We start from the raw sequence: 10,461 nt of genomic DNA on the forward strand, positions 1-10,461 counted from the left end.
CCAACCGAGAACAAACTGCTGGGATGTTGCAGATGGGTACTTCAAATGGCCATACTTAGAAAACGCTCGGCAGTTCAAGGTAGACCACATTCGGGGACACATCAACACACCAGTTAGACAGTCCCAATTCTGGGAGACTGAAGGTGACCATCTCGACTGATGAGCACCACCTGCAGTATCTGCGCTACCGGATGTCCACAGTAACGTCACCAGTATCTATAGCGTTCGTCCCCCATGTTAGCAGGAGCACAATGACCAGACGTTAGCATGGAGTCTGTATTCAGTCACGGGTAATGGTCCTGCCTGTTACATTGATGCTGAACACCTCCAGCTGATTGTCCTGCTTTACTGCGGTGGCGGTAGTTGTGGTGGTAGTGGTGGTGTCGAACACCTAGAGCTAATTGCCCTGCTTTACTGCGGTGGTGTTGAACACCTAGAGCTAATTGCCCTGCTTTACTGCGGTGGTGTTGAACACCTACAGCTAATTGCCCTGCTTTACTGCGGTGGTGGTAGTTGTGGTGGTAGTTGTGGTGGTGTTGAACACCTACAGTTAATTGCCCTGCTTTACTGCGGTGGTGGTAATTGTGGTGGTAGTGGTGGTGCTGAACACCTTCAGTTAACTGTCCTGCTTTATTGTGGTGGAGTGGATCACCTCCAGCTGAGTGTCCTGCTTTACTGTGGTGGTACCGAACATTTACAGATTTGTCCTTCTTTACTGTGATGGTGCTAAACACCTACAGCTAAATGTCCTGCTTTACTGTGGTGGTGGTGTCAAACACCTACAGTTAATTGTCCCGGGTTTTGGGCACCCAGATCTCATGCTTTACTGTGATGGTGCAGAAAATATACACCTAATTGTTCTGCTTTACTGCGATGGTGTTGAACATTTACATCTACATCTAAAGCCCCTAGTTCATAAGACTCGTGACAAGATAAATCAATAACTGTATATTCAAAAAATTATTTTCAGTTAAGTTTACCAGCTGCCCTGGGGATCAAGTTGCTTTCTGCCAGTTTTATAGACGGATGTTGTAAAACAAAAAAAAAAAGAAAGAAATGTGAAATGATATAAAAGGCCTTGCCAATAATGCTATCGTACCTAACTGAATCAACAATAACATTGCAGGATCAAACGACACGTCGAGGTTCTATCGATAACAAATCTTCCTTGAGCTAGCGAAATTGGCAAAAGCCATTATTGAAAGATATCTGTTTACGGAAAGCACACGAGCTTAATTCGTATTTCTTGTTACAAGAGAAGGTCCGTTCAGGAAACAAACAAGGAAATGTTGGCTCATGAACAGGAAACATTCAGCATCACACAGTTAATATCGTGACACAGTATATGCGTGCAAGTATGTGTGCGTGCAAGTATGTGTGCGTGCAAATATGTGTGCGTGCAAGTATGTGTGCGTGCAAGTATGTGTGCGTGCAAGTGTGCGAGCTTATATGTGCGTGCGTGGCTCTTCATACACGACTGGAATGATGAAATGATGATAAATAGTTTGTTGCACAGATTTACCGGCTGTACAATGTTTACATAGGGGCTCACATGCTCCGACTTCTCATCCGGTGTCAGTCTGCTCTAGTGTCAAAACATGCAAGTTTCTCCACTGTATGAACATTACGTCAACATGGACTCACAAAAATGTGTTAATGAATAATGACAACCAGCTGTCATTTTGTCGAAAACGAACCCCAAATAATACTTTATAAAAGCGTGAGATTATAGGTCATATCAAGAGTGAAGTTTTGTTTTCAGACAATCCTTATGATATTTTGTTTGTGTAAAACAAGGGTAAAAGAACTTATTCCGGGTTGTGGGTGTATTGGTTGGGGCGAGCTGGAGAGATTACCACTAGCCTGCTTGGTGTGTCCTTCATGTGCTGAATTGGGTGAGTGAGTGAATTTAGTTTTACGCCGCATTTTTCAATATTCAATCAATATCAAGCCGGAGAATACCGCAAACAGGATTCAAAATATGCACCCATATGTGGAATCGAACCCAGGTCTTTGGCGTGACGCACTAACGCTTTAAATAACTACTAGGCTACCCCACCGCCCACAGGTGTTGAAAGGGTAAGATGAGTGGTGGTTTGATTGGACGATCTTCGTACCGTTATCCAGAGAAACGTCGACAACGCCACCTTGAGTTACGTCTTGGCTTTATACGACAGCTCCTCCTCTTTAGTGATAACATTCAATATTCCAACCACATTCGGTATCCATGTATTCTACCAGGACACACTTTCGAGAGGACTCTCCGCGAAAATACAGTGTTGTCACACTTATCGTAACAATGGCCTATTTAACTCATATGGAAAAACGCACTCAAAGCAGGGCTGCAATAACAATGTGTTGTCATTTACGTAGACACTACTGCAGAAATTACAAGCACAATGGCTGCAGAGATCTTCCATGTCTATGTTATATAGACAGAAAATATTCATGTAATTATGAATCAGTAAACGTTTCATGAACATACAACTGTGTTTCTTAGGGTATGACACTTCACGCTTTTGTCATGCCTTGGTATGGGGGAACTTTGACATCAGCAGAACAGAACGCCTACCTTATTTACAAACAAACAAGCCATAAACATATAAACTTTTCTCTTGGACCAAACGACAGTAGCCGCTCTTGGACCAACTGATATTAGCATCTCGTGAAGCAGCTGACAGTCGCCTGTCTTGGACCATTTGACAGCTACCATCTTGGAACAACTGGCAGTCGCCTCATAATCTCTACCCTGTTTACATACGAACTAGGTACAGTGTACTACCCGTAAACTGTACTGGTGTCAATAAAGAGATGCATCGACACATTCGAAACACTCTCTAAAACATGAACAGTTCTACTTAAATATTTATCACGTCCGTGACGTTTAGCAATATTTATGTTTCGCACAACTTGTGAAGCAATAGGGACGCGAAGTCATGTAGTGTAGATGCATTCATTGTGGTATATAGGTCGTGAACGTCAATAATAGATAGCAGCAATCACCATAACATCAGTAATTGCCGTTGTCTACTAATAACCCGTGAGTGAGTCTGAGTGAGTTTAGTTTTACGCCACACCCAGCATTATTCCAGCTATGTGGCGGCAGTCTGTAAATAATCGAGTCTGGACCAGACAATCCAGAGACCACCAACATGAGCATGGATCTGCGCAGTTGGGAACCGATGACATGTGTCAACCGAGTCAGCGAGCCTGACCACCAGATCCCGTTAGTCGCCTCTTAGGACAAGCATTGTCGCCTTTTATGGCAAGCATAGATTGATGAAGGCCTATTCTACCCCGTGACCTTCACGTTACACTAATAACCCGTGACTAAGGGGCCAGATGAGAGTCGCCACCCTTGGATCTTGCCATTGTTTGATTAATGCTAATGACAGTTGGCATTCTTGGAAAATGACAGTCGCCAACTTTAAGTCAAATGACATTTGACATCCTTGGTGCAAATGACCGTTGACATGCTTGGATCAAATGACCCTTGGAACTAATGACATTTGGACAAATGAAAGTCGCCACTATTTCGGCAAATGACAGTCGCCACGACGTCGACAAATGACAGTCGCCACTACTTGGACAAATGGCAACAGTTAACTACAATAATATCATAACACATAAACCGAATGATCAATTCGAGAGTAAAATTGTCATTGAAGCATTTCTGACCTTGCAGATGATTCTGTGCTTGAAAGGTTTGTGGTTAGGCTATAGTGATCATACTGTTTTACATTACCTTACACATTTTAACAATAGATTGTAAGTACATTTAAGGGTTTTATCGGAGAATATTTTCACAAAGAGTCACTATATTCAAAGAATGCTGTATTCAAACGTCAACCTTGACCTTATACAATGACGTTTCGTTTAGCGTGTAAGATTGTGATGACATAACGTAACCGCAAGTACCACGTTATATTTATACGCTCACTCCCGTTACGTAATGTTTGAATACTGTTAGCTACTCTCATAATAATAACTCGTTTATCTGACGGGTCTGATTTGTAATTTGTATATTCATACTGAGCAGGTTACCAGATCTTCATGTATCCTAATGGTTTTATGAAGCTCCATCCGTTTCCGGATTCCTACATTGGTTTCATTAAATCATGTAACCAAAACAATCATCACGAGATTGACACAAGTGAATGGACTGGTAAAATGACTGACTGCATTGCACGAACTCCCATGTAGTTAAACGTGGAATGCCAGAACAAATTGAAATTCCTCATTGCTTACCTTTTTCTAGTGATGATAGTGCCCGACCACCGACGCGTCCTGTAGCAGTATCAGCTGACCACTTGATACGATGTCGGAGTTAGTCCCTCCAACTGATAGTTACCCTACGACCGCCTCCCACCACGTGTCGTTCCTCCGTGGCCATTGATCTACAACATCTCACTTCCAGCCAACCCGCCGCACTGCATTACCGAGCTGGTAGCAATTCCGTTATGTGTAAACTGTTTCAGCGCGAGTTACATGCTTCTACAGCGCGGTGCTTCTATGTAGCTAGGCGTTCTTCATTACCACATGACTGCTGAGGGATGCCACACTATGTTGCTATGCATACCTATCATAGATGTGTTCGGTTCCCTACAAGAAGTGAGCAGTATGACTTGGAGACAAAGAAATTAAAACGAGCTGCGTTTACACAGAGTGGCTAACGTCACGGACGTTACAGAGTTAACGATGTTAGACGTGATGTGTAGATAAAACTCGCTAGTTCAATTCGGCCTCTTCCACTGAACTAAGTGAAGTGTTAACACTTTGAAATAGCTAATATTGATTTACAGGAGTTTCAATGTTTGTTGTGACGGAATGATGTGTTGCCAAATACATCACTACTTACAATACCTGCTTATGTTGTCTGTTGTGTTCTATCATTCTTTGCATAGCTCAAATAGCATCAAATAGAACAATGCTATGCTGACAGTTCGGTGCCAAGGTAGGTTAAAAAGTACAACCCAAAGAGTTTGCGTGCTCTGTGAACGGCGTGTATCACCCCCCAAAACAAACTATCTATGTCTGCAAAACTTTGGTTACATTATTCTCAACTAATGACACTAAAGAAATTATCAGTTTATCAACATGTGTATCAAAAGTATCATCCCTTAAAACAAAACATAAACGTAGCCTAGTCACTGCCATCCAGTAGTGTAGGTTTGCATTTACATATGAAAGGTATTATGTATTGTTATATATATTTCCATTTGTTTTTGTACGAAACATATTTGCATTCGCTCGTGGTTATGTGAGAATGAATGATTGACTGTTTGATTGTTTGATTGTTAAACAAACAAACAAAATCAAAATTAAAGGCTTTATATGAACCGAGTGCATATCCAACCATCACTTTTGGGGCATCAGACGGGGTAATCTCCGCTGGTGACAATGGGCAAAATTAGCTTGAGCACTGTCACCAAGTATCGCTCGTTGACAATTCTTCATGCCGACGTTAAGGGAAGACATTCCTCCATTTGCTATTGTTAATTATACGATCATGTTACTGACTCCAAAAGGGAACAGTCCGATTTGCTCCAAACTGCAGTCTAGCTCGAAATCAAATAAACATAGATGAAACGCTGATCAAAACATAATCAAAACATCAGATGTACTCTGTGTGGTATTTATGTCACAAAATTAATCAGTAATTATATGAAATACTGACACAGTTCTCAATTTGTTACACGAGAGTTATGCACAGAAAGGAACAGCCAGACGTTCGAGAAGCACTTGCGCAAGTGGAAAGTAATTAATGAATTTACCTGTGCTTTGCCATTGAGTGTTATATGTTTATTAGTTTTCGTGTTAGATTGCAATTCGCCGATCTGCTTTTGAGTCAAACGGACTGTAAGTGAGTGATCCAAACCCAGAAAGACCTTCAACAGCACCCACTTGTTCTCAAATCCACCATGAGACATATCAAGGTCAAAGCATCCTTGAGGATGCTTCCTTTGACACTGTTATGGACATCGGAGTCAAGGGGGTAAAAGACCCTCGAGGTGCATCCACCAACAGGAAGACCTTCATCTGCCCCTACTAAGGAAGAATGCAGACATTGACACCCAGTGATAACCCAAAGCTAAGTTTTTAAACATCAGACAAAAACATTTTTTCTCAAGTACATCATGAAACATCTCCAACTACAACATATATTGAGTGTGATGCTGATTGATTTGACTGTCTGGAGAGCCTGGAGGGTGATGCTGATTGATTTGACTGTCTGGAGAGCCTGGAGGGTGATGCTGATTGATTTGACTGTCTGGAGAGCCTGGAGGGTGGTGATGCAGGCTAAGGATGACCTTCAACTAAATTACATAATGCAGTAGGCATCTCTCACACAAATGTGTACTGTCTGACCAGTACGATATATTGCCTATAGCAAGTGCTTCCCAACCATGACACACATCACAAAGAAGTTTATTGCACCACTTTACTCCTTCTTCGATAGCGGTGTTCAAATAAAGTACATGTGCACACAAACCGGTGACGTCATATTCACTCTCCTGACGTCTTTACTGCTGAAATGTTCGCAGGCCAATATACTACAGAGCTACAAGTTACCACACTGTTATGGGTACTAACTAATGTAACAAGTCATTCCGTAAAGACAACGCATAGTTCTTGTGGGAACGAAGACCCATGTAGATGTTCCTACATAGTACGTGCACAAACGCACGCACACATACAAACATACCAAGACAAACACCTATATCCCCTGCACGTTGTTTACATTCGAAGTGAATATCGGGGAAAGAAATTAAATGTAACTTGCGGTCATCTGAAAATCTTGAACAATGTAACTTTGTTCTATATGCTAGAGTTGTTACGCTCCTAACCTGGTATGGGTATAGTGAGTGAGTTTAGTTTTACGCCACACTCAGCAATATTCCAGCTATATGGCGGTCTGTAAATAATCGAGTCTGGACCAGACAATCCAGTGATCAAACAACATGAGCATCGATCTACGCAACTGGGAACCGATGACTTGTGTTAACCAAGTTAGCAAGCCTGACCACCAGATCCCGTTAGTCGCCTCTTAGTACAAGCATTGTCGCCTTTTATGGCAAGCATGGATTGATGAAGGCCTATTCTACCTCGTGACCTTCACGGGTCACTAACAACCCGTAACTAAGGGGCCAAATGAGAGTCGCCATCCTTGGATCTTGCTATTGTTTGACTAATGCAAATGACATTTGACATCCTTGGTGCAACTGACAGTTGGCATCCTTGAACCAAATGGCATTCTATGACAAGCACAATCACCTTCTATGGCAAGCATGGGTTGCTGAAGGCCTGTTTTACCCTGGGACCTTCACGGGTCCGGTATGGGTAGAGGTAGCCTATTTGGGTTCGCTCGTTACCCGATAGACCCGGGTCTGTAACATAGACACAACGTTTGCAGCCCTTTCTTCTGTGAAATATTGTTAAAACTAAACTCACTCATTCACTTCTCTCCTAACATTTACGGCTAAATTTCCATAGTAACACAATGCATGGATTGAAACATGCTTCGAAATCCGCAGAACTTCAAAAACATATCCTATTAATGTTCACCTTTACTTGTTTCGTTTATTGCAATGTCTGCTTGTTTGACAGAATGCTCCAACATATCGTAGATCAAACAAGGTGAAATGCATGTCGCGTGCTCTTATTGTTAATGTGTTTTAGTGAGCCCACCTTGCCTCCACAAAATACGATAACGTTAAAAGTACAAAATTGCAAGTAACAATTAATATCTCCGATAAATCTTGAAGACACGTCTGCTTTTCGTTTGGTTCGTTGTTTACTTCCACATCCAGCAATATTCCATCTGTGTGGCGATGATCTGTAAACAATCGAGTCTGGACCAGACATTGGACCAGAGTCTGGACCCTTGGTCAACGATATCATCCGCAATTGGGATACGATGGAATGTGTTAACCAAGTCAGCGAACCTGACCACCTAAATGGAAGGTTTGCAAGGTCAGGGCGTATTTGCTACTGAAATGAGAGCACATCTAAATAGCACATCTACACTGTGCGTTGAAGTGTAGTGGAGTAATGTGTTCTGGTTTTCACGATCTGCACCAAAAACAAACACAACATCCTGTCCTAAGTCAACGTTGTTGCCTCGGAAGCTCGAAAAAATATATTCAATAATCTCATTGAGAAAACAAAGTCTCATCTTTGTTCTATTGCTTTTAAAAACTTCGATTACTTCCGCCTGCATCTCCTACAGTGTAGGTATGATCATCATGGTCTCGGCATTGTGTAAGAAGACACTGAAAAAATGGTCCAAAATAACACCAGAAGAATGTGGTCTAGCTCTAAGGGTAACTTTTCTATTTCTGTTTCTCATCGCTCGGCCGACTGTAGTTTGGCTGCCGACCAATATTTTTTTCTCTTGTTAATCTATTTCCGCCGACTCGAACTCGGACCTACCAGCTGCTCGTACAGTTGCTTCTTTCCTCTGTCTGTGCTGGGCTGAAGATTGGAGATAGAGGACAAGGAAGGAAGTGCTATGTATTAATATTCTTCTTTCTTTACATTTCATCTTTTAACCCGCCATCATAATATACTGATGATGAACGGAGTTTTTTAGGACTGATGTGTTTATCTTTGTGACAGGAACATAATATTCAATCAGATTTCATGTTCTCTTTTGCGTTTCTCTGTTGTTCTCTGCTGGGATATGTTTGCTATTTTATGTCAATATTTTTACATTCGTACTTTTTAAATTTTTAAACCGCCCGACCATTTCCTGTCATTTTCCAGCCCCATTTAGCATCAGATATCAAAGAACAAAGGGCTCAAAAAACAAACGACTCCACTGATAATATTATCGTAAAACATACGCTTTTCAACCGGGACATTGTGCACATCAGTGTGTAAATCACCATGTCCAACGCCATCTCTTTCTTCAAATGGATTATCGCCTGTTCGGGCACTGCAACCACGACTGAAATCGGATCACCGATCAAGTATAGAAAGCTTTCATTTTATCGATATGGAGACCGGAAGTAGTAGTGAAATGTTGGGCCAGTCAGAGGTGTTCAGTGTTGAGTGAGTGAAGTTAATATTTTACGTCACATAGGCAATACTTTAGCCATGTCGTGACGAATGAATTATATATTACTTCATAAAAAGCTGGCAACGAAGGACACTATAACAACACGATTACCACATAATCATTTGTGAAAATGTAAATAATTTAATTTTTTAATTGACGAATACAATATAAAAACGGGCTAGAGATCCTTAGCAACGACAGCTAGCAACTCAAGTTAGGGTAGCAACTAAAGTTTGCCTCCATATTGGAGACCGTGCAGTTCCTGTGCAGAATGTATAGTCTTTCAGCTGCGAGCGACTGTAGGCAGGGTTAAACACAATGTATAACATATACAACTAAACTGCGATTGAAACAGTGATAAAAGCCTATCTACGCAGTTGGAATACGATGATGTATCAACCAAGTTACTATCCAGTACCGACAATCGCCTCTTACAATAAGAGAATTATCCCAGCATTATCACAGTGAGGACAACATAAATGGGCTGGTACCATTGCATCCATGTAGGGAATTGAACCTGGACCTTCGGCCTGACGAGAGAACGCGTTAACCGCAGGGCTACCCCACCGCCATCTCCCGACAAGTATGGGTTACAGAAAACCAGTCCTAACCAGGGTCTTGTACCTAGATTTTAGAAGCTCTCTTGGTGCTATGGTTGCCATAAGTGCCATACATTAATATTACCTTAAGAATGTCTTAGCGCCAATAGAGCTTCGAAAATCTAGGGCCAGAGGAAGCACTCTTAGCGCCAAAATAGTCGGAAGTGTCATACGTTAACATTAGCTTAGGACTATCTTAGTACTGTGAGAGCTTCGAAAATCTAGCCACTAGATCTTACAGCTCTGTATTGATTACATGATACTGAACCGTGGTGATGCTCTGTCGGCTGTCAGTGTGTAATAACGGAATAAAGATACCAGATCGTCATCAGGGTCTCAGCAGCAATCTGATGTGCGGTCCGATCATACTCATTCAGTATGCCAGCAAGTGAGCTGTACCAGCGTGCGTAATTAACGTCGGTAATTAGGCCCGAAGTCGAATAGGCCTCGAATGGAGATTTTGTTTTCTGCAGGTCCTTATGGACAACTTTATCATCCCCAACGACTCTCCCGGTCTGATTGAGATTTTTCAGAATACTTGGATCTTGACATGAATTTTGATATAGCTAACTAAACTCTTTAACTGTTTGGTGGGAAATACTTATATTGTAGCTAGGACTACACATTCTGGTCAGGACTCACAACATTTTATATGGTCTTGGGTCCTTAGGGTATGCAGTATTTTAGGGTTAAAGGCGAACATTGGTCTGTGCTCCTCGGTTGCACGGGAAGATGACTCCATCACTCTGATCTCCCACAATCATTCATAGAGCCGCTAATATGTTCAACGATGACCTCAAT

The 10,461-nt window shown here is 41.8% G+C and overlaps 1 protein-coding gene across 1 annotated transcript in view; it reads right to left on the reverse strand.

Annotated features, from left to right (window-relative positions):
* LOC137278167 (uncharacterized) overlaps nt 1–4,432 on the reverse strand; it is a 30,487-nt gene extending 26,055 nt beyond the window's left edge. The window contains exon 1 of the mRNA XM_067810350.1: nt 4,249–4,432. The gene's annotated coding sequence lies outside the window, so the exon portion shown is untranslated. The remainder of the gene's footprint in view (nt 1–4,248) is intronic.
* Between the last annotated feature and the right edge of the window lie 6,029 nt (nt 4,433–10,461).

Source organism: Haliotis asinina, chromosome 1 (genome assembly GCF_037392515.1).
Source record: "Haliotis asinina isolate JCU_RB_2024 chromosome 1, JCU_Hal_asi_v2, whole genome shotgun sequence".
In the NCBI taxonomy this organism is placed as follows: Eukaryota; Metazoa; Mollusca; class Gastropoda; order Lepetellida; family Haliotidae; genus Haliotis; species Haliotis asinina.